Source organism: Myxine glutinosa, chromosome 4 (assembly GCF_964187855.1).
Source record: "Myxine glutinosa chromosome 4, kmMyxGlut1.1, whole genome shotgun sequence".
NCBI classification, from domain to species: Eukaryota; Metazoa; Chordata; class Myxini; order Myxiniformes; family Myxinidae; genus Myxine; species Myxine glutinosa.
In genome coordinates, this window is record NC_136264.1 from 102,581,152 (window position 1) to 102,605,676 (window position 24,525).

General features: G+C 44.2%; 1 non-coding gene across 1 annotated transcript; it reads right to left on the reverse strand.

The window, feature by feature from the left end:
• Positions 1-889: 889 nt before the first annotated feature.
• LOC144891893 (U2 spliceosomal RNA) lies at positions 890-1,078 on the reverse strand. The gene has a single exon (XR_013623304.1). It is a non-coding gene; the product is annotated as a U2 spliceosomal RNA (small nuclear RNA).
• Positions 1,079-24,525: the final 23,447 nt, after the last annotated feature.

Here is a 24,525-nt window from a genome sequence, read left to right on the forward strand (position 1 = left end):
CGGGCCCGAGGGAGGCGACGACATGGCAGTAGCGCAGGTCGTCGTTGGTGAGGCGCCGAAGCTGAAATTGGGCTTCGGCTTGAACGAACCAGACCTCGGCCTGGGCCTCCCAAAATTCGGGAAGTTTAATCGCCATTGACTTGTCGTTGGCCATTGCAATGGCGTCGTGTTCGGAAGGATCGCTACGGCAGATCCAACGTCGAGGGTCACCAGTAAGGCGCGGCGTTACGCGCGTTGCTTGTGAGCAAGGAGGAAGCGGACAAGCGGTAACATATAAACGTCTTTATTGTAAGACTACACTGTAACACTGAACTCCTCCGGGCTGGTCGCCCGGTGTATATCATGAGGCCACGCCTACCCCTCGGGCGTGGCCACCGCCCACTTGGTGCGTGGAATGATGTCACCACGCCAGTGGGCTTTTGTGTCCGTCACATTATAACATTATAGTCGGATTGCTAATTTGTACAATCTCATTATGTGGCTACACTACAAGAGTAATCAAGAACTGTTGTAACCAGTGAAATGTTTGTGGAAGCTTGAAGCAACGATTGATGAAGTGTAAATGAGGCAGTGATGTAGGGATTGTTATGTGACGGCAACACTGTTATCGACTCTCTAAACCAACATCATCCCTGTCTTGTTGAGGACCTTTTTTAGACTGAAGTTTGTCATCCCCACATTGCCTTTTTAATTTAGCATAAATTGTTTATTAACTTGTGGAGAATAATCATGAGTGGGAAGATTTATTGGAGAGGACGAACCCACAAACCACTGCACAACTTCCCGATTCACTAATCAGAGTTTTCAAGTTTAAATATCTCTCCAGTTGTAAAAGCAAATCTTGACGTTCTCCTTTATGATCTTTTCTTTGTTTTCCAGGTCCCCCCAAAGGGGGTGCACCGTTCCCGGAGGGACTGCAATACCGGGTCGATACGTGGAGCGGACGGAGCAAGCCCCTAATCCAACTCCCGATACCAAAAATCCATTTAATAGACTAGTCCCGCATTGCGGAACATATCAGCTATTAAACTGATAAGAACAGATACTACGACGATTTTTTATTAAAATGAAAACCAGCAAACAAGTGTCAACCATCAAAGCAAGTCACAATTGCTCAATTGAAGATCCTCCACAACAATTACAACATATTCCGTAAATCCACATAAAGAAACATCTCTCTCTTAAACAAGGCAAGAACATAATTCATAGAAAAATGATGCATCCCATAACATGCTGAGACCTTCGCCTTCCACAAGGCCATTTTCAAACAATTCAATATTCTCCAGAACACGATTTGTTTCGGTTTACATTGATTGCCAAACGGACCGTACAAAATCATTTCCCAACTTAAAGTAAACTTAACCTTTAACTTGCACAAAAACTTACACAAAACCTCATTCCAAACTAAGGAAGCAAAAACACAATCCCACCAAAAATGCCGAACTGACTCCGATTCTTGACATCCAATATATGGGCATTTATTGGTGGAGACATGACCTCGTACTGCTTGCACAGCCCTACATGGCAACAATTGGCACACAGATAACCAGGCAAGGTCACTTTGAGCTCCAGTAAGGGCCTGGGACGAAACATTCCGCCACACCGCCAAAGTTCTTTCCCTTTGAAGACCACCTATCGGTAACACCTCTTGTACTTTCTTCTCCTTCATCAAGTTACGAAAACTCCACTCAAAATCATCCCCAAAACTACCCTCCCGAACAAATTCTTTCAATACCGAATAGGGATACTTGGGATTCCAATCATATGGTCTACCCAAACCCACACGCTTCCCCCGAACCCTGTTCAACTCAGGCAGAATATAATACCCAACGGCTGCAGAGAAAAGGTCTGATGCCTTCCCCGCCATCGTCATGTGCAGTGCCACGAAGGCTGCTCTTAAACTAGCTACCAAGTCTGGGCCGCCCCTTCCCCCTTCCAGTTGTCCGACACCTAGCCGGTGCTGAGAAGGCCGATAAAACCATGGCTTACACATAAACTGAAAAACCAAACTCCTTAACCTTGCAGCAATTCTTTCTGCTGGAGGGAACACCTCTGCTAAAAACCGAAGCAAAGGAAAAATCTGCCCTTTAACAACAGTGCCCCTCTCCACTGACGAGAGGGTTCTCTGCCCCCATTCACTCAACAAATTTCTAACCAAACTTAGTTTTTCTTCCCAATTCTTTGCTATACTGCTGCCGGTCCCCAGCCACACTCCCAGCACTTGGAGGCAACCCTCCACGACCCGAAATCTTTGCAAGAGGGCCTCCTCCCATGACCCCCCTCCCACCACCAACAAATTTGATTTATCAAAATTCACATGCAGTCCACTGGAACTTGCAAAGTCCTCGCACACCCGCATAATCTCCTCCAGTTCCCCACTCTGAGCAACACAAACTACCACATCGTCCATATAAGCTAAACATGGGACCCTAGAACCCCCCGAACCTGGCACCAATACCCCGCTAACGCGCAAAGAAAACCTATATAGCAAGGGATCCAACGCAAGAACAAACAACAAGGGGGATAATGGTGTCAGGGATTAAATATTCATATTGACAATATTGTTAGAACATATATCAATGTAATCTTGTTTAAAGTGGAATTATGTTTTACTTTACGAATGAGCAAAAGAGCATAGAACTAGCATTAACATGTGGTCAGAAGAGTTAATTTCAGACAAGAATGTGTAACGCTCTCGGACCGCCACCTGTCGATCATTAATAGCCTCTGTTCAGGGCACTGCGCACACGCTGCAAATTCTTCTTCCGCAGGTCAGAGTATTTGACCTCTTGAACAGAAATAAGTATTTGCTGGCCAAGAAAGCCATATAAGGTTTTTTGGATAAGGAACACCCTGCATGCTCTGCAACATCAAAGGAGTTTGGGGCTTTAAAACCAGGAGAAAGTTGCGAGGAGAAAAGAGAGAGGAGAGTGGACTGGGACAGTGAACTGAAGAGGAGTGAAAACTGAAGACCAGTTGAAACTGATCAACCAACTGGAGATTGTCAACAACTGAACGAGCTTCAGAAAGACCTACTGAACGAGCTTCAAAAGACCTACCAAACAAGCGTCAACAAACTCTGGAACAGACTCATTAAAGATCTCGGCTTAGTATACAACAAATTCTCTAAAGTGAATAAACCATTGATTTTGCTAAACCGAGTCTCTTGAAGTTTTACTAACATAACACCAGTAATTGTTAATAATTCTCCAACAAGTGGTGGCCCGTAGGGACTCAACTGCCCAGGTAAGCTTTTGTTTGTTATCTGTGTAGTCTGATGTTAATCTGTGAAAATAGTTCAGTGTTTGAGTTTTGTGTACGTTTGTTGATGTGTGGAAGGAAAAAACACGAGGCCTTTAACAGGTTTCAGAAATCATGCCAATTTTTTTCTTCCAAAATTTATGTATACGCATTTTTGAGGGATGGTGCCATGAACTGTCACAAATATCCACTAAAGCTTGGTGTCTTTAGAAAAGGTGCTGTGCTTTCATGAAGGATTTGTTTTAAAATTTCAGAAGTCATGACGATAAAAAAAATTTTTTAAAAATTAATAATCAATTATTTTTTTGTTTTTTCTGTAATTTGAATTTTTTTTTCGGTACATTTTACGAGTTTAATGAGACGATTGCAAAGAACCACTAACGAACCCCGGGCGTTAGCCAACAGGTGCTGCATTCGTCTTGTCATGTACAACTGAAATATGGATTTTGTATATTTCTTGCTCATTTCACGAACGTCGTGAATTCATGAAATAGAGCGTCAATTTTGTAAATATCTTTAAAATGATTTCCAGCAATGGTCTGCATTCAAATCTCTGCTCGTTTTCGTGATTAAATGACTTATAAGTGTGTCGATTTACCCGTTAAAATAATGGTTGAGATCCTGCTTGGTTGTGACCACAGGCACGAGCAGATTGCAGAATGGACACTATTTGCTTTATAATCATATTCGCGGTTTTTGTAAAAAGCGATTTTTCAAGCGATTTTTTAAAAAGCGATTAAAGCAATGATAACAGCGTCTGTACAGTAAGCCAAATAATGGTAAAATCGACTGGCTCGATTTTAAGTCATAAAAAAAAAAAAAATTTCATTGTGGCACAAATATGGGTTTTTGTACCTTCATAAGAGTTAATTTGAAGCGGTTTGGACGCACGTCTGCATTTTATGCACATTTATGTGTGTGATTGGCCAAATGTGCTCTTACGAACACAAGAAATTGTAATCTTATGAATTATGATGTTCTGACAGGGATGACTTGATGAAGTGCACCATCAATTCATTTTTCCCATGTAGGACAGTAATATAATTTTTAATTTCTACTGTAATGTAATGTAATGTAATGTTTGCAATGCAATGTAATTTAAAAGAAAAAAAGTTTTCCGTGTCATCTCCAAGTAAGATTGGCACACACTGATGCCGGTAATTGTATCCTGCCAGTGGAATGCGTGCAGGCAGGTTGCCCATGGCAACCGTTTGATGTTGGTGGCCCTAGCCCAAACTTCTACATATAGGATGAGAAGCGATTTTTTAAATGTAACCTTTTTCACTTTTCTTGCCCTACACCCCCCAACCTTCCCTCGCCCTTTCCCCCTCCCTCCTTCCGTCCCCCCCCCTATCCAAACCCCCCATTTTTTCTTCCCTTCTGTATCCCTTCCCCCTTCCTGTTTTCTCTCCAAACTTACTTTTATCTGTATATTTACATCCTGATTAGGAAAAATATATATATATTTTTAGGATTTTTTATGGCGGCGGCCATCTTGGACCACAGCTAAAAATCCTTCAATCAAGATGAAATTTAATGTGAGCCAATCCCATGCTACTGTGATCCGTAATCTCTACAAAATAGAACCATCCAATGTACCTTTGATCACTTTATATTTCATCTGTCTTTTAAGATTTTAAAAAGGGAATTTATTGATATAAGATCCTATGACATTTGCCAAGGCAATTAAATGGAGGGAAACCAATGATGAAATATATTGTGATCTGTTTATACATGAATGAATTTACATGTACATGAATTTGTTGACCCCAACCCAATCTTAACCCTAACTTCATTCTATAGGATTGTTGATCCCATATCCCATTGGATCCCATGTTGATTTTAGCATATCACCTCATTATGTGGCTTTATGTGTTTTTGTGTGTGTGGGTATGTGTTCTTCATTCTCATTTTTAAAATTTCTCCCTCTCCCTAAAGAATATGGCCCCATAGTGTTAAAGTTATGAGTGCCATGGTACGACACAGTTGAAATAGTTAAAAAAAAAATACACAGATGAGTGTAATGGCTCGCACAGAAGTTCGAGAGGGAGACAGTATTTACCATATAATCTCACAGCCTTGTAAGGGAGTCATGAGTGCGGCCAATGATACACAGCTATCTTTAGGTTAAAATACAATGAGTGTCGTATTTCGCATAGTATTAATTCCTCATTCCTCCCTTGGCATTCTGCCACTTCTCCCCCTCCCTTCCCCACCCTTTTCCTCCCCCCTTTCCTTCTCCTTTCCTCCTCTTTTGCTTCTTCTTTTACCTGTTTTCACCTTTCATAGTTCTCATTGTTTTCTCATTTCTCTCATTGTTTCTCATTCTCATTGTTTTCTCTCATTGTTGATGAGATTCATCATTGTCATCATGATTGTCATATGCTGATTATTATTGATGTTCATTCTCAAATTTTGTACAATTATGGTAAATTTATATTTACAATTTACAATTACAATGATTTACAATGGTCATGATTTTACAATCATGGGAAAAAAAATTGCTATGATTATCAGGCATGTCATCATTGGGTTTTGATGTAAATCGATTGCATGGACTTTAAGGATAGCTTTATAGCCCTGCAGGATTAATGATGTATTACAAGTTACAAAGTTTATTGGAGTGTCGAAATTTCGGTATGATTGGATTCCCTTGATAAATATTATAAATTGATTGCCATTCATTGGTACACATTTCAGGAATATTACACCATTTTAATTGTCAAGAACTTTGAGTCTCTTTCAAAGTGCGACATGGTGGGTGACACATCACATGATGTGTGACATGTGACACGTGTGACATGTGGCACGTGACATGTGCGACATTGCCCAATGGACTGGCTCATATCTGTTGGATCAATTTTCGCTGATTGTCTCACAAATGAAGGGTTGAGTTGCCTTCAGTGGTTGTTCAGCTTTAATTTGTGATATAATGACCACACAGGATTGAACAAATATGTCAGATATGATCCAGAGGCAGAACGGTTATTTGTCAATTGGCGGCAGGTATGGGTACGAGGTGACGACCGACATGATCAAATACCTCCGCCAGCGGACGGAACTGTTTTGCCTACATTGCGAACAGGCATAGATATAGAGTTATCAGACTGATAAATGTGAATTTGGATATTATCATTTATGATATTTTATTATGTATTATTATTAGGATTTTATTGATTAATGTTGGTGAATTGATTGAGATTGCATATTTGAATTGATTCTGATTCTGATCCGATTGATCTGATTGATTTTGATCTGATTAATTTAATCTGATCTGATTTTAATTTAAATTTAATTTAATCAAGTCAATTGATGGATGAATAAAAAGTGCGGTCTCAAGAAAGAAGCTTTGAGACATTTGCGAAACATCGATGTGCAGACAACCTTGGACGATGAGCGAGGTGGTGAGTGTAGTGGTTATTTGTTATATTATGTGGTTATTTTGTTTGACCCCCCCCTTAACAGGACTTACTGATCCAGACTCATCTGCAACACTGATCAGTGAGATTGGGGTGTGGGAAAAGCCACAGGGCAGGGGGACTCTCTGGAAATCACCTGCAGTCATCAAGTGGACAGGTGGAGAGATACTTCCTGGAAGACCACAGAGTAGAGCTTATCGGAATAAGCTAGACAACAACGCATTCAACGCTACTTTGTATAAAGTGGAACAAACTTCTGCGATTTTTGCAGTACACACATTTGATAGTGGATACAGGTGTAGTCCGATGTGTAGTCCTTGTAGTTATTTGATATATTGAGTGAGTATAAAGAGGTACTCACACACAGGCAAAATGGGACATTGGATAAGGCGATGCCCATATCAAAGACAATTTCGGAAGAACAACCAAGAACAGGGATACTACCAGTTACCACCGCCTCCATCAACAAATAGGGTTCTATTGAGGAATGCCCCAAATTCAGGGAGGACCTCAGCAGACTAAATGGTCTGCCACACCCTGTTGACTAGACCAAAATGACCAAGTGGCAGCGCTTCCTTTAATCTCAGGGTCGGCTGCACAGGAACCAAGTGTTAATTTGACAGTAGGTGGACGCAAGGTACCCTTTCTCGTCGATACGGGAGCTACGCGTTCCACGTTACGACAAGCAGATTTTCCCGATATACCATTGTCAAAATACTATACGAAGGTGGTTGGAGTGTCAGGAGTTCCCATACACACGCCAGTCACGGAAGAATTGCGTGTCCAATTTGGTCCATTGACTGCACAACATGCCTTTCTTGTGGCATCTGGCGTTCCAGTAAATTTGATGGGAAGAGATTTATTGTGTAAATTGAATTGCACCGTCATCTGTAATGAAAACGGAGTGTATCTAGAAATGCCAGAACACTCCCACGACTTTATTTCTAAGGTACTAGATGGCCTGACAAGACCAACAACACATCGATGGGATATCGATGATACAATCATGGCGGAACTTTTGTGTGTTAGTTTTATGACACTGAAGGATGAAATGCCCGAAGTACAGGAATGGTTAGATAATTTTTTGATGGACTTTCTGACATGGCAAACTGATCTTCACTGTACAACATGTTATGATGCTACAGGAGAAGAGGGGTCCTATGCAGAGCGGGTTTTTAAATACCTGCACACCAAGTATGATATACATCTGACGTCATTGTGGGTGGGACGACAGGGAGTTGGGATGTCAGTGTCTTTGACGCCAGACCAACAACTCCTGTGGAATCAACCCGAAACAACAACCCCACACGTCACCTTAGCGGTGGCACAAGGGTACGAAGCAAAAGATGTTGGAATAATGATTGCAACTCTGAAAGAGTGTAACAACAGGGGATACATGGGAGAAATTCAAAGCGCCCCACTCTATGACTTAGATGGAGATGGATTTTGTTGGCAGCTCGGACAGCAGGTGCTTTCTACAACCTTCAACATGATTGTTGAATCGAATGATACTGACGATATTGGGGTATACCTACTCAGCTCTGACGCTGACGGTGACCAGGACCCACTCGATCAAATACCAATATGCTTGTGGACAACGCATCCAAATGATGTGGGACGAATCAAGAGTATTGCACCTGTAAGGATCACAGTAGATGATTCTAAGCCATTGCCTAGAAAGCGTCAATATCCATTGAGACCAGAGGCAAAAGCTGGTATTGCACCAGTGATTCGATCATTGGTGGAACAGGGAGTTATAGTTCGCACTGTGAGCATGTGCAACACTCCTATTTTACCTGTGAAGAAGCCAGGCAAGACTACTTGGAGATTTGTTCAAGATCTTCGAGCAATTAATGATTGTGTCATCCCAGCCTATCCAGTGGTCCCTAACCCGATCACTGTACTGTCAAGTATTCCATGCAACACGAAGTTTTATTCTGTGGTGGACTTATGTTCAGCGTTCTTTAGTGTACCCATTCATGAGGATTCGCGTTATCTTTTCGCATTCACGTACGAAAATTTACAGTTTACCTGGACTGTGTTACCACAAGGGTACACGGAGAGCCCAACTTTGTTTTCACGTGCTCTACATGAAGACCTCAGCGATGTTGAATTTCCTGGGGGTTCAGTGATGGTACAATATGTTGATGACCTTCTCATATGCTCGACTTCAAAGGAAGCATGTGAGCAGGACACTGTTGTGCTACTGACAGCGTTGGCAGACAAAGGCCACAAGGCCTCGAGAGATAAGTTGCAGTTCTGTAAGGAAGAGGTGTTGTAAAATTTGTAAAATTTGTAAATTTGTACAATTTGGATAAATTATTGTAGGACCAAAAAGGGTAATTTCAAGGTGACATTAGGGGTTTTCTAAAAATAAACTTTTTGTCTATTTGTGTATTAGCGTTTCTAACATTAAAGGATAAATTTTACGAAATTGAAATGAAAATTGACACCCATCTTGATCTGTTAATGATGGTTCAAATGCAAACAAATATACATAATGTTTGGGTTTGTTTGTGTTTCAATGTTTTGTTTTGTGTGTCAATCTTACAAGAATATCCAGAAAATTCGTAAAATAAAATAGGAATATAATTTGATTATGAACATTATCTCTTTTGTCAAGGGCGATGGAATATGCGGATTTGATGTGCTGGGTTATGAGCAGCCATTAATTAATAGTAAAATTGTGAGTAATCTTGGGATTCCATTTTTGATAGAATTCATATGAAAATAACAGCTATTTATGGATATGAGCTTCATAAAAATGGAGTACAAAATTAGTCAAATTTGGAAGAGGTCTTACATTGACTTTCCAGAGTACTCTGCTCACAGATTTTTGACAAATATAAACTTGACTTTTATCAGCATATAAATTGTGCTGTATGTATGGATGTGTCTTAGGCATAGATGATATGGGCAGATAGTAAAGACAATTTTGTTGAATTGAACTATTGTGAGTTTTACAACGAAATGCATTGTGAATCTTAAAACCAAGGGGCAGACGTGAACGCGCTGTTATGTTTTTTACACTCAGATGTTTTTTTGTTTGTTATGTTTTTACACTCAGAACACGATGTTACGTGTACCTGCAACATATTTTGTTACTCTGCCACACCTATATTGGCATACTGGTGACAGTAGTATTCACTAAGTTGCATAGAAATGGAGGAACAACTTTTAAGGGAGTATACAACCACGTATTTGGATATTTTCTACAAAAGTAGGGGTTTCAATGGGTGGTGGCTGTACACATGGGATTTATCCAGTTAAGTTGTGGAGTTTAAACAGAGTTACTGGTAAACAGGGGGGAAATGGATAGTAAATAAATTCTTCAATGCTGGGTAAATTTAATGAGATATTACAAAGACTTATAAGAGCTACTGTTCTTCCTTATAGCAGTGGGAAAAGAGTGAATTAGAACCAAATGAATTTATAAATGAATGTGATAGGGATAATATCCTCAATTTGTGTTACTTATTTGATTGTGGGTAAAGAAATTATTTTATCGTAATGGATTGATAACAGCAGCCTGCAATGTCCTGAGAGTGTGCATCCATGTAATTAGAAATCCCAGATTTGTTTTTACAAACAACATTTGGTGGAGATCTTATGTCGATGAGCACTTACTTGGTAGATAAAAATGGTACTGCATGTTGGCAGCCACTTTTGCGGCCATTTAGGCCAAACACATTGAGAGAAAATTGTCGTTCAATACGTAATTTACACATGGCTATTTGTAAAAGGGAAGTTGTTGCGATGGGCAACATTTCTAAAGGTTTATTAAAATGTTATAATATGACATGTGTCAAGGCAAACTATTGGATGGGAATATTAGATCTGGTTATAGAATGAATTTGCTGACCCTTTGAGTTTAATTTTTTGAAATTGATTGTTTTATTAGTATTTTGAGTTCACATTGGAAATAGTTTGGTAGAGCTTTGTTAAAACCTATGGTTGTGGTATTTTGGAACGAATTCACAGATCATAGGAAGTTGATAACAATAGAAATAAATATGGACCCCGGGAAATAGGGGCATCAGAATAAGGCAAATAATCAGATTTATGTTACATATTAAGGGATTTTTCTTTAGTCACATTTTAAGAAGTTTGTTAGTTTGGTATATAATGTTGAATGTCATTGACATAAATGAGGGCATAACAACTTGTTGTGCACTATGTCCGTTTTACACGATCGATGAACTCATATCACCACAAGTAACACTGTTAAAGAAAAAAAAAGCGGGGAGGACTATGCTAATAACATATTAGGCATAGTTTGCTTGTTTGCAAGAATTGTTGGGAATTAGATATTCCTGTTTGTGATTTAAATCATATATAATCATTATTAATGCATTTATTTTCTTTGAGTTGAGTTACAATACCTGCATGAGTTTAATTTTTTGAATTATATGAACCTGAAAGCAATTGTGGATGCTATTCTTAGTTTTAGTAGTGTAAAACACATGTCTGAGTTGAATATTATTCGTGTGGAGTTGTTCTAAAATATAGTGATTTCATGTTACAATGTACCCCATCTGATTCAATCTGTGCGGAGAGCAGATATAAATGTGGCTAAGTAAAGGAAAGACAAGACCACATCCCAAATGGAGTGATAACGACATCTGGGAAGAAGTTTGAAAAAGGAAAATTTGTGAAAATGAAGTTAATCTTGGCATACACCCTCTTTCTCAAAGAATGATGAAGAAATGCTCCTTTGGAAGATGGATGTTTACCTTCACCAAGGGAAAATTATGTGACCATTTGTCTGGGTCACACTGCAACATATGGAAAAGGGCGATCACTTACTTGTGTTCAAATACCTCGAACAGTCATCACATCAGCAATTGCAGGACGACGATATTTTACCTGCAACGTTTACGGGATACGGTGACGTGTGTCATTACTTCACCAACTTCCGGGGAGCCAGCATGGAGCTGCAGGCGAACGACTGCCTTTTCCTTCACAACAGCTGTGCACGATTCTGCTGTGTGCTCCTGGTATGGACCATGGACAACTGAGTACCATGGTCCCAACATCATCATTGCGGATGCATCCGGCATCCCTGCTCCACATCTTGTTGACAAATCAACATCACATCAATACTTGCTCCATGCTCACGATTAGTGAGGAGGCAAGTCAACTACAACTGGATGGAGGCCTTGTTCAAATCTACTATGGCTCACAGCAAGAGTGGCAAGGATGCTGCATGGAGAGCAGGGTCAGTCTTTGACTCTACCCAGCTATCACAACAGCAGAAAATCCTATGCAAATAGTGAAGGTGTGATGAAGACAACAGGAGAAAATGTTTTATGCTGAAATTCCAAATACAAGTGATCCGCCCCTTTTTTCAAACAAAGAAAGTCAATATTTGATTAAAGGCAAATATTTTGCCAAATGTTGCAGATGCATTATTATTTTGATGAACTGAAATTATTGCGTTTTGGTGAAGGTGAAATGTTTTGTGATCTTTATGCAAATGAGTTGAATTGAATTATCAACATAGAAAGAGTCAATGAACAAGGAAATGTATTGTGATCAAAATTCTTCCAGAATGACGGTGTATGCCTTAGGAAATTGAATTACCAGATTAGTGGTATGAATATTTAATGTGGTAATGTTTAGATTAATGGTTAATATAAACATAAAAGAAAAACTGGGGATTGTCAGGGATTAAATATTCATATTGACAATATTGTTAGAATATATATCAATGTAATCTTGTTTAAAGTGGAATTATGTTTTACTTTACGAATGAGCAAAAGAGCATAGAACTAGCATTAACATGTGGTCAGAAGAGTTAATTTCAGACAAGAATGTGTAACGCTCTCGGACCGCCACCTGTCGATCATTAATAGCCTCTGTTCAGGGCACTGCGCACACGCTGCAAATTCTTCTTCCGCAGGTCAGAGTATTTGACCTCTTGAACAGAAATAAGTATTTGCTGGCCAAGAAAGCCATATAAGGTTTTTTGGATAAGGAACACCCTGCATGCTCTGCAACATCAAAGGAGTTTGGGGCTTTAAAACCAGGAGAAAGTTGCGAGGAGAAAAGAGAGAGGAGAGTGGACTGGGACAGTGAACTGAAGAGGAGTGAAAACTGAAGACCAGTTGAAACTGATCAACCAACTGGAGATTGTCAACAACTGAACGAGCTTCAGAAAGACCTACTGAACGAGCTTCAAAAGACCTACCAAACAAGCGTCAACAAACTCTGGAACAGACTCATTAAAGATCTCGGCTTAGTATACAACAAATTCTCTAAAGTGAATAAACCATTGATTTTGCTAAACCGAGTCTCTTGAAGTTTTACTAACATAACACCAGTAATTGTTAATAATTCTCCAACAATGGACATCCCTGTCGAACCCCCCTGGAAATCGCAAACGGCCGCGATAACCGCCCATTCACCTTCACTCGCCCAACTGAAGTGGTATACAGTGTTTTGATCAACTTGACCACAGACTCTCCAAAACCACATTCTGCTAGAATGGAGAACAAATATTCCCTGGATAAAGTGTCATACGCCTTCGCAAAGTCCAAGCTTAAAAACCCTGCCGAACGTCCCCTGATTTCCACCGACGTAATCAAGTCCCGAAGGAGAAGCAACACGTCCGTAGTCCTTCGCCCTTTGACTCCACATCTCTGGAACCCACCCAACCGATCTCCTAAAGCTACCTGAAGCCTCCCCAGCAAAACCTTCGCCAGAATCTTATAATCCCCATTTAATAGTGAAATCGGCCTCCAATTAGTCAAGCAGTGCAGATCCCCTTTTTTGGGTATCAAGACAATATTGCACTCGGCCCAAGAGGCTGGACACTCACCCTCAAGTAAAACCTCATTAAACAACTCGACAAGTGGGTCTTTTAGCTCTTCCCAAAAACACCTATAAAATTCCAAGGGCAATCCATCCACTTGATCTTAGCCAAAAGGCCGAGAAGCGATAACGTAAGAAGTTTAAAAACGCTCTTTTCCACGACAATCGCATCTATGATTGACCGGCGACGATTCGCGAAAATCGAAAATTCCATCTAAATGTCCGATCTTTCGGCGCCTCCATTGCAGCTATGCATCTTCATTGATATCCTGGTATTAAACAATCCTGGTGTGATGTATATATTTTGTTTATCTTGAGAGAAATATAGGATTTATCATGTGAAGAAAACAGGATGACAGATTAGCGAAATGACGTCATTTTCTCTGTGCGTCAGAGCCGCGTCCCATGCGTAAAAACCCGGCTTGCCAACCGAGATTCCAATGGAATTGGACATTAAACACACCAGCTGTTTAATACATTATAAATAATACATTCGACCTGAATTACAGGAACCCTAATGGGTATGGGGGTTTATGATTTTTACTGGAATCAAATCACGTGCTTTGTTGCGAAGCAGCGAAAAGGGGAGGAGGTCACGTGGTGCTTGTACAGTTGTGCACATGACTTCCCGATGTTAATCCACTCGCACTCCGTTTCGGTTATTCCATCGAGCTTTGCAGGCTCCGCCCATCAGAGGAGGTCGAAGAGGAAGAGGGCGATGCTGGTTCGTGCGATGACGTCATGAGGATCCGAGAAACGAGTGACCGAAAGAGAGAACTATTATTACAATGATTCAAATGAACCGATCTTTAAATAAGCTCGTTGATTCCTCGTTAACTGTGGAAACTAAAACAGCACTTGTGAGAGAGCATACCTCCGCCATGCTGAACATTTTACATTTTGTATCCCACGACCAGGTCGGGCCGAGATTCGGACCTGAAACATAAGCTAAGCGGCTTGTTAGTCAGGTTCACTATGTTTTTTCGTTCAATATTTTTCGGAGATTAGCAAAACTATACATTTTTGGAATATTCAGAGCATGAGGAATCCAAAAATTAATGTTGGCATTTGCTTAGACACCTTTGCGAAAATGACACTCATGACAGTGATGAAGATCTGTAAACGCATATTCCTGAAGGGTGCAGACCTAGTACAATTACCTTTGTTTGTTGCTTTTCTATAATCATGAGCACTATTTTGAGGACTTTATTGGATTCCTTGACCCAGAAAACATAGGATTGGCATATTTAATTAAGTTTCCAGGTTGACTAGAAACCGAGATAGCGCAAAATATGTATTTTATGGCGGCCATATTGAAAATCCAAAATGGCGGCCATGCAGGTGTCTGTGCAAATGCCAACATTGATTTTCGGATTCTCCATGCTCTGATGATTCCAAAAATGTACATGTTTGCTAATCCCAAAATTTTGAACGAAATTATATTTGTTAACATAGTGAACCTGACTATGTTCTTGTCACCGAACCAACTCATCCACCAAGATTAGTCATAACTCGTCCACAACGTTTATAAATATCACACTGAAGGAGCTGTGCGCCCACGTAGTCGGAAGAATGGACGCGACAAAAAGCTGGAATTCGTCCGAGTTTCTTTATTGTCACAAAACAACTCGGGTACTCTGAAAAGCCCGTTTATCGGGCAGCAATATAGTGTAACGGTTTTGAGAAGTGTGTTACGAATTTGAGAAGTGTAACGGTTTTTGAGAAGTGTAACAATTTTGGAGGAAGTGTAACGAATGTAAAAAGTATGGTTTTGTTATGTGTAACACCCTGTTAATGTAAATAATGGTCGCAGCCGTCCTCCTAGTTAATTCCATGAAACTTACACGCAGGTCACGATATATCTATCTATAATTCCAGTAATCTCTGTCTGTCTGTCTGTACGTTTGTCTGTGACCGCTGTTTCTCGACAACCATGGGTCCGATATACTTTTAACTTGCCAGGTATATTGCTGGGGACCCGAGGATGTGCCTTTTCAAGGTTTCATATTAATCGGACAATTACTTACCGAGCTATGTCCAAAAAACGATTCAACCAATCAGAGAGCAGCGAACGATCGCGTGTGCCGAACGTGGCGGGCACACTCTGCCTCGGATGGCACATTTGAGAGCGTATTCATTTATTTCACGTTTGCAAACTATGTTGGCGTTAAACTATGTTTTACAACTAATAAAAACGAATTTGCGATTCATTCGCTTTCCTGCGCGTTTGTGCACGCGATGGCGATTTCTTTACCAAACTCCGGAAGCCGTTCGCTTTGGACCAAACCATTGCATGTAAATAGAGGGGGCGGATTTTCACCACTCGCAAGCCGTTCGCTTTGGACCAAACCATTTCATGTAAATAGAGGGGGGGGATATAATTTTAGATATAGATATAGTACGGGCATGCCCTAGTCTTTTTAAATAGTGTATTTCCTTATTCTATGTAGGCTAAATATGTGTTTCCCACTAGATTGACTTTGCATTGTATCAAACAAAATAAGCATAGGCCCTTGCAATTTCCCCAAACATCTCCGCTCTCCAAAGTTCCTTTAAAAAGGGTGCGAGTTGTGTTCAATCCCGCAAGCCGCCATTGCCCATGTGCTAATCTCGGAGAAGAAAGGCGTGTCTCCACCTCGGCATAGAGGGGAGGAGTGAGCCAACCCCACATGGCCAATCAGCACCGCGGTGAGCGACCCGGTAGGCGTGCCCTCGCAGCCGGCGGCTTGATTCCACCCCAAGTTATAAAAGCAACTGTAAGGGACTGCTTCACGAGATGACTTGGGAGATGACCTGGGAGAGGAGCGAAGAGGCGGCACCAAGAGGAGCGGTGAGATGCGAAACGCTCCAAGCCAAAGAGGAGAGGTACTCGGAAAGGAAACCAGCTTTGGAGAGACGCGCTGAAAGGAGGGAGATGGCTCCACCAGAAGGAGAGGAGCAGGTGTGCCCGAGGCAGCGCGTGACATCTAAAGCATCGGCAGCGGATACGCGACGGGGGGTTTTCCCGCCAAAAGCGCGAGGAATTGAGAGCTGCTGCCTCCGACCCTCCTCCCTCTCCAGCAATCCACCTCAAGCCCTACCTGCCTGCAATATCCCCCGTGTAAGTGTGAACGTTGTCTGTCCTACTCGTTGTCTTGGGATTAAGTAAAATGAATAGTGTAAGTGAACGATTCGCTGTGTGACTGCTTCTTCCATCCATTGCTTGTGTGTGTATAATAAATCTGTTCTTCCTCCGTACTCTGTCTTCTTCTCTTTTCATTCTCTTTCGGTCGCTTTAGAGGTTTCCCGATTGAATATCTGCGGTGCGATCTGGTCATCTATCTATAATTCCAGTAATCTCTGTCTGTCTGTCTGTACGTTTGTCTGTGACCGCTGTTTCTCGACAACCACGGGTCCGATATACTTTTAACTTGCCAGGTATATTGCTGGGGACCCGAGGATGTGCCTTTTCAAGGTTTCATATTAATCGGACAATTACTTACCGAGCTATGTCCAAAAAACGATTCAACCAATCAGAGAGCAGCGAACGATCGCGTGTGCCGAACGTGGCGGGCACACTCTGCCTCGGATGGCACATTTGAGAGCGTATTCATTTATTTCACGTTTGCAAACTATGTTGGCGTTAAACTATGTTTTACAACTAATAAAAACGAATTTGCGATTCATTCGCTTTCCTGCGCGTTTGTGCACGCGATGGCGATTTCTTTACCAAACTCCGGAAGCCGTTCGCTTTGGACCAAACCATTGCATGTAAATAGAGGGGGGGGATTGTCACCACTCGCAAGCCGTTCGCTTTGGACCAAACCATTTCATGTAAATAGAGGGGGGGGATATAATTTTAGATATAGATATAGTACGGGCATGCCCTAGTCTTTTTAAATAGTGTATTTCCTTATTCTATGTAGGCTAAATATGTGTTTCCCACTAGATTGACTTTGCATTGTATCAAACAAAATAAGCATAGGCCCTTGCAATTTCCCCAAACATCTCCGCTCTCCAAAGTTCCTTTAAAAAGGGTGCGAGTTGTGTTCAATCCCGCAAGCCGCCATTGCCCATGTGCTAATCTCGGAGAAGAAAGGCGTGTCTCCACCTCGGCATAGAGGGGAGGAGTGAGCCAACCCCACATGGCCAATCAGCACCGCGGTGAGCGACCCGGTAGGCGTGCCCTCGCAGCCGGCGGCTTGATTCCGCCCCGAGTTATAAAAGCAACTGTAAGGGACTGCTTCACGAGATGACTTGGGAGATGACCTGGGAGAGGAGCGAAGAGGCGGCACCAAGAGGAGCGGTGAGATGCGCAACGCTCCAAGCCAAAGAGGAGAGGTACTCGGAAAGGAAACCAGCTTTGGAGAGACGCGCTGAAAGGAGGGAGATGGCTCCACCAGAAGGAGAGGAGCAGGTGTGCCCGAGGCAGCGCGTGACATCTAAAGCATCGGCAGCGGATACGCGACGGGGGGTTTTCCCGCCAAAAGCGCGAGGAATTGAGAGCTGCTGCCTCCGACCCTCCTCCCTCTCCAGCAATCCACCTCAAGCCCTACCTGCCTGCAATATCCCCCGTGTAAGTGTGAACGTTGTCTGTCCTACTCGTTGTCTTGGGATTAAGTAAAATGAATAGTGTAAGTGAACGATTCGCTGTGTGACTGCTTCTTCCATCCATTGCTTGTGTGTGTATAATAAATCTGTTCTTCCTCCGTACTCTGTCTTCTTCTCTTTTCATTCTCTTTCGGTCGCTTTAGAGGTTTCCCGATTGAATATCTGCGGTGCGATCTGGTCAACGTCGGGTGGAATCGGGTTCTAATCGGGGAGTAACTGTGCGGACGCGGTAATACCAAACCGCTCGGTAAACTAACATCTAAAACCGCGTCTGTAACAATTGGTTGTCAGGAGTTGGATTCGGACCTGGGACTAAATTTGTTAGGCCCAAATTTTGGGACACCAATTGTGTTATATCAGTAACAATTGGTGTTGAGGAGTGAGATCGGACCCGAAGCGCGCTTAACGCGGTCAAAATTACAAGCTGCCGAAATTTATTTTGTTTTATAAAACCCGAATTTTGAGATCGCGCCATGGACAATCAAGGCGATCGGATGTCGGTGGGAGAGATAGACAGGGTGGAATCGACCCAGGACCTCGGGGAAATGTATGTGGAGGAAAGGGAGGAGGAGAAAAATAGCAATGTGGTTGCGGAAGTATCAGACGCGCAAAGTGGCGTCCTCGCGCACGTGGGTGTAGCGGCACCAAATTTTGCCGCGCCCGCGACCGTAGCAGCGCCGTTGGTGGATTTGAACCTTTTTTTTATACAAATGAAGGCCCTTATGGACAAGAATAGCGAAGAAATGGAAAGCAGAATGAGGGGGGTAATGAGGGACGAAGCGAGGGGTACCGGTGAGAAGTTAGACAATAATTTTGAGGAGTTAGACAAGAAATTTGGGAAGTTAGACAATAATTTTGAGGGGTTAGACAACGGGATAAAAGAGGTGAAAAATGGGTTAATGGGGTTAGAAAATAGGATGGAGGACAAATTGCGGGAAATAGGGGAACAATCTGCCCGGGAAATCAAACGAATGGGGAACCAGATAGAGGAGGTGCAAATCGGGTTAGAAAGTAAACTGGATGCTCAGAGGGATGAATTGGGACAGATGAGGGTGGCATCTACAAAAGAGATGGAGGAAATACGACGAGGGGTAAGTGAGGAGGTCTCGGGGCTACGCGAGGAGGTAAAGCGAGGTGAGAAGCGTATGGAGAAAGAAGTGAGGAATAATACGGCAAAGTTACAAGGGGGAATAGAAGATCTGACGGAGGAGGTGGAACAGCTGACGGAGGGACAAAAAGAACTAGTGGAGCAGGTTCAAAAGAACACTGCGGTACTAGGAGGGTTAAAGGCGACACAAAAATAAATTAAAAACGAATTAATAGCGACGCAGAGGCAATGTCAGATGGTACGTGAGGGACTGACAATGAGGGTGGACGAGGTGACAGAGATAATGGAGACGAAGGACCGAGAGGTGAGGATGCACATAGAGACGGTCACGGTAGCCTTAGAGGACGAACTTGAGGAGACGCACCGGGAAATAAAAGAGGTGAAGCAAAAATTAGAGGAAGTGCAAGAAGAGGTGAGTGAAATTAAGAAGGGACAGACAGAAACTAAGAGGGAGATAAAGGAGGAAGTAATGGAATTGGTACAAGGTCGGTGCTCGAATCGTGATGTGCTGCTCACTAACCAAATAAAAAGTTTGCAGGTGGCAAAAGAGGTGCGGAGACGAGGTGCCAAGGTGAGTGGCGATATAATCGGAAATGTACATGATGTGAGGAAAGCTTCAGTCGGCTTGGGGATTGGTTTGGATCCGGGTGTTCGTGAGAGGCCGTTGGTGAAGTGTGCGACAGGTCTGGTGTGCGAAAAAAGAGGTGTGTGAGAATGTCCGACCATGGGGTGTGTGAGGAAAAAGTGCACGCCAAGGAGTGAGTGTGCTGTCGAGAGTGAGTCGGTCGTAGCGCGTGTGCGAGGGAGCACATGGAAGCGCGTGGTGAGGAGTGTTACAGAGGATGTAACGAGAGAGTGTACGCCTGTGGTGAGTGTTACAGAGGATGTAACGGGAGAGTGTGCACAAGAGTGTGCGCGAGAAAGGTGTGTAACGGACGGGTGCATGAGGAAAGAGTGTGCTGTCGAGAGTAAGGGTGAGTGCGCTGTCAAGAATGGAGGTGAGAGTAGTGAGAGTGACACGGAGCGTGAGTTGGTTGTGACAGGTGAGCGAGGATGTACACCTGGAATGGAAGGATGCACACCTGGAATGGTAGAGCGTGTGTGGGAATGCACACTTGAGTTGGTCGTGAGGCACGTGGTTGGGTGTGCGAGTGAAAGCACACCTGTGATTGTCACAGAGGAGGTGACCGAGGAAGGGGCGCGAAGAGGTGTGTTGGTGAGGTGTGCGAGCGACGAATGTGTGCCAAGGTGTTCGGTGGTCAGGTGTGTGACCAAGTCTCTGAGCGGAATGAGTGTACCGAGGTGTGTAAGGAAAGGTACGAGGAGCATGGGAACAGCTGGGGGTATGAGCAAGAAAGGGGTAGCGTATGCGTGTAAGCATCCAGGTGAGGCATCGACGGTAACCGGGTTAGCGGTTAGAGCGACTTATAGCCGAATCGGGCCCTTGGTGCGTGCCGGGCTTCGCGTGCCGCGAGAACCAGCGGGGATCCGAGCCACGGCGGGTTCGAAAGGACCGCCGTACGCGATCCACGCTGGGCCTCGCTTGGAACGGCCGCGTCCGTGCTCCACTAGGCGGAGGGGCAGCTCGATAGGAAGGGTCGTCATGGCGACCACTTTTTGTTGAGACGTGCCGGCAGGTCGAGATCGGGACATTGGATGGCTCCACGCCGAGGTGGTGCGTGGGATCTCGGCCCGGGTAAGCCCCCGGCCCTGCCCCGAATGCGGGACGTATCCAGCCGCTGGCACAAAACAACCCGCATTCATTGCTCGGCTGTACGAAGCCGAGCTTTAGAAGGGAATTGGCGCACCGAGAGGATCTAATAAGGAGACGAGTGATGAGGTTAGTGTTTTGGACCCAAAATTAGAAAAAAGCAAAATTTGATGATGGTACGGTGATTAGCAGTAAATGACAAATTTTTGATTTGTTGGATTTGGACGAGCGAAATTGATAGTAGGACCTCCCCGATGTGGTGGGATGGCAAATCCACCATCCCTCACAGGTGGGGGCAAATGCGCTATAGATTATGGGGTGTATGGCAGTGAAAACTAGCCCGGGTGGGTTAGGATATTGTGTGTAGGGATCTAGCGAAGATGACATTAGGTAACGTTAAGGTTAGTTAGTGACTGATACCTGTAGTGGGGGCGCAGGTAGATTAGTGTGGATGATAATGACGTGGGAGCGCAATAGTTTAAAGGGGCGACTGGGAAGCGCAAGTTTCAGAGGGGAGTAGTTAGATGAGATGATGCCGTGTGTTTGAGGATTGAACAGGTGTGATTGCACAGGTGTGCAACTGAACAGGTGAATGGAGCAGTGTATGAGGGAGTAGTGGTGATTGCGTGTTGTGCTGACCAAATGGTCCAGGAAGAAAGGAGGGTGCAGGTGGCACCAGGTGTGAGGGCACAGGTGTGCAACAACAGGTGTATGTGGCTGTGTGGAATAAATGGTTGTGTGGAAGACATGGAGTGTGGAATAAGTGGAGTATTGAAATGGATGGTCGTGGAGTGAGTATGGTGGAAACGATGGAGTGGAGTGGGTGGTGCGAAGGTGTGAATGGGGGAAGAGTGGACCCCCATCACGAATACCCGGGGGTGGGTAGTGTAAGTGTTAGGTAGAGGGTATAGGTAAATTGTGGTTGGATATTGGCATCTGTGGTGCGGGTGACAGAATGGTATTTGGATGGGTGCATTAGTGTTGTGGAAATGGCTGGGCGTGTAGCCTGTTAGTGTGTGTAGTTGGGTTGGGCACTCCACCACTGTGAGGATGTCGGCCAGGTGAGGCCGCAGGTGGGCTCTGGGAGCCGGTAGTTGTGGATGGGGCCCGAGGATCCGGAGGACGGACCCGGGTAGCCCAGTGCCAGAGGGCACCGAGTGGGGTGACAGAGCCAGGAGGGGTCTTCCCCAGTTAGTTAGGTAAGGGTGAGGAGCTAGGTAAGCTCGGGTGGCAACTACAGTGGTGGAGGTGTGCAGGTGGGTAGACCTGCTGGGAGAGCTACACGTCGCAGCCCAGAAATTGTGCGAGGGCACCGGGAGATGAATCGGGGGAGTGAGACCCCAAATTGAGAAGCACCACAGTTTGGTCAATGGGAATTGGTTTTTAGAACCCATAGTGTAAGTTGGCCAATGGATTGGCAGGGAGAGACCCCGGGTAGTGTAAAGTGTGTTAAGGTCATTTAGAGGATAGTTAGGATTGGAGTCTCCTCGCACCATCTGCATCCACTCACCTGAGGTGACAGGTACTCCACACCATGCCATGTTTTGATTATTTTTTATGATGCAAATGTTTGGATTGTGAGACGCATCATGACGTGGGTGTGACATTGTGCTTTGATGTTCCATCTCTTCCTCCTTATGAGGATTGATGATGAATTTGGTGATGGCAAATTTTGAAGTAGAGGGATTGTGGAGACGAATTTGGTATAAGGGAAATAAGGGGAAGACGTGACGGTAGCGACGGATTGGTAATGTGTAGATTTTTGTACATATGGGGTAAGGGCAAGGGTAGTGTAGGTGACAGGGGGGTGACGTACGGTAGGGACGAGCTTTCTCATTTCGCTCTCCGTGCGCATTTCGCCTTGCATTGCCTTATTGACGTGTACCCTTGTGACCTTACCCCTCGCTCATTTCTCTTGTCCCCCTTTTGTCTCCCACATGACCTGTGCGCCATTTGGGCGCCGAGGGGAGCGTGCGTGAGTCGGCCATTGTGCGCCCGGACCTCTCAGAACCAGCTGTCTGCATCGATGCACCACATTATGGACCACATGCCTGTGGCCGAGCACCACTGATGGACCCCATGGGTTGGGGCATGGCCCCTCTGCTGGAACCGGCCATGAGGGCCCGAAATCTTGCTGGCGGACCTTGGCCACAGGGCACTGATGCCACACAGGTGAAGCACACGTAGTCGGCCCTGTGGGCCATAAATAAAAGAAAATAAAAAGGACACATTGGGCACACTTTATTGCAAATAGGCCGCCAGTAAGAAAATGAAAGAAAGACAACAACTGGAAGACAATAATAATAACCAGCAGAGGGAGCCGAAGAGCAAGAGATCACCTGCAGGGTTAGGGGTTGTTGATTTATTTTTTATTCTTGAACAGTGATGACTGCACCGATTGGTGCTTGGGTGTGTGTTGGTGCGTTTTTGGGTGCTTTAATGGTGCATTGATGCAGAGCAGACTGTCTCCCCCCCAGAAAGAACAATCACAGGTCCTGGGTTAGTCTTGTAAATAAAAATAGCATCATTGTAAATAATGCTCCCCACCGTCAGTGTGTAGTTTGAAGACCATTCCGCAATTCGGTTAACTGTGGGCGTAAGTCTGTTAGGCAGGGTGCAATGGAGCAGCGGGACACATTTATTTATGTTTTAAAACTGTCGCACTCAGGGTCAGGTTAAAAGTAGAGGGAACTACACCTACGTGTCACACTAAATACAAGTTGTAGGCCCGGGACGTGCCTAAGAGGAGGAGGGTGCAGTGTTGCGGATATGAGGACTGTATATATTTTTGGGATTGTGTGAATTATTATTATTGTTTATTCTGCGCCCCCTGCCTCCGGAGCTGTGTAAAGGTGAAAGGGCATCCCATAATTAGTCCACAAGCATACACGTCAGCCAATAATAGAATACCCCTGTTCGATAGTTATATCTTATTCTGTGTTTTAGGGTAAGGCTGTGTCTCCCATTAATTGAAGTACTCCATTGCACCAGTGAAAGAGAATAGATCCCCTTTCATTCCCATCCCCAAAATCTCCATTTCCTTTCACATCCCCTTTCGTCATTGCCAAGCCTCGATTGCCAATTACATCCCCTCCAAAACCACCATTGAACATGTGCTCGGGTCGGGGAAGAGGGGCGTGCCCGCCCGTCGTCATCAAGGGCGGAGCCAGAGGGTCGCGTGACCAACCAGGGCCGAGGTGAGCACACCGATGGGCGTGTCCTGAAGGCCGGCGGCTTGATCGCCGGAGGCGCTATAAAGGCGCGCGCGCAAGAAGCGTGGGGTTGTCGGTGGTGAGGAGTGAGTGGACCAAGAGAGAGAAAGAGTGGTTGGACCAAGAAAGAGAAAGAGTGGTTGGACCAAGAGAGAAAGAGTGGTTGGACAGGGAGACGTGCAAGAGTGTTGTTGAGTTGAGGGTTTGGACCAGACGAGTCAGACGAGTCCTGGCAAAGCAAGCGGCGGCCACAGCAGCAACAACACCCAACAGCCGCTTGGGGCCTGAACGGCGGTTTTGAGCAGGGCCGCGAAGGAACGGCGGCTGCTAAACGCGCCGATCGTGCTGCAGGACCCCCTTGGACCTTCCTCTCCCTCCAGCCATCCACCTCCTGCCTTTCCACCCTTCTTG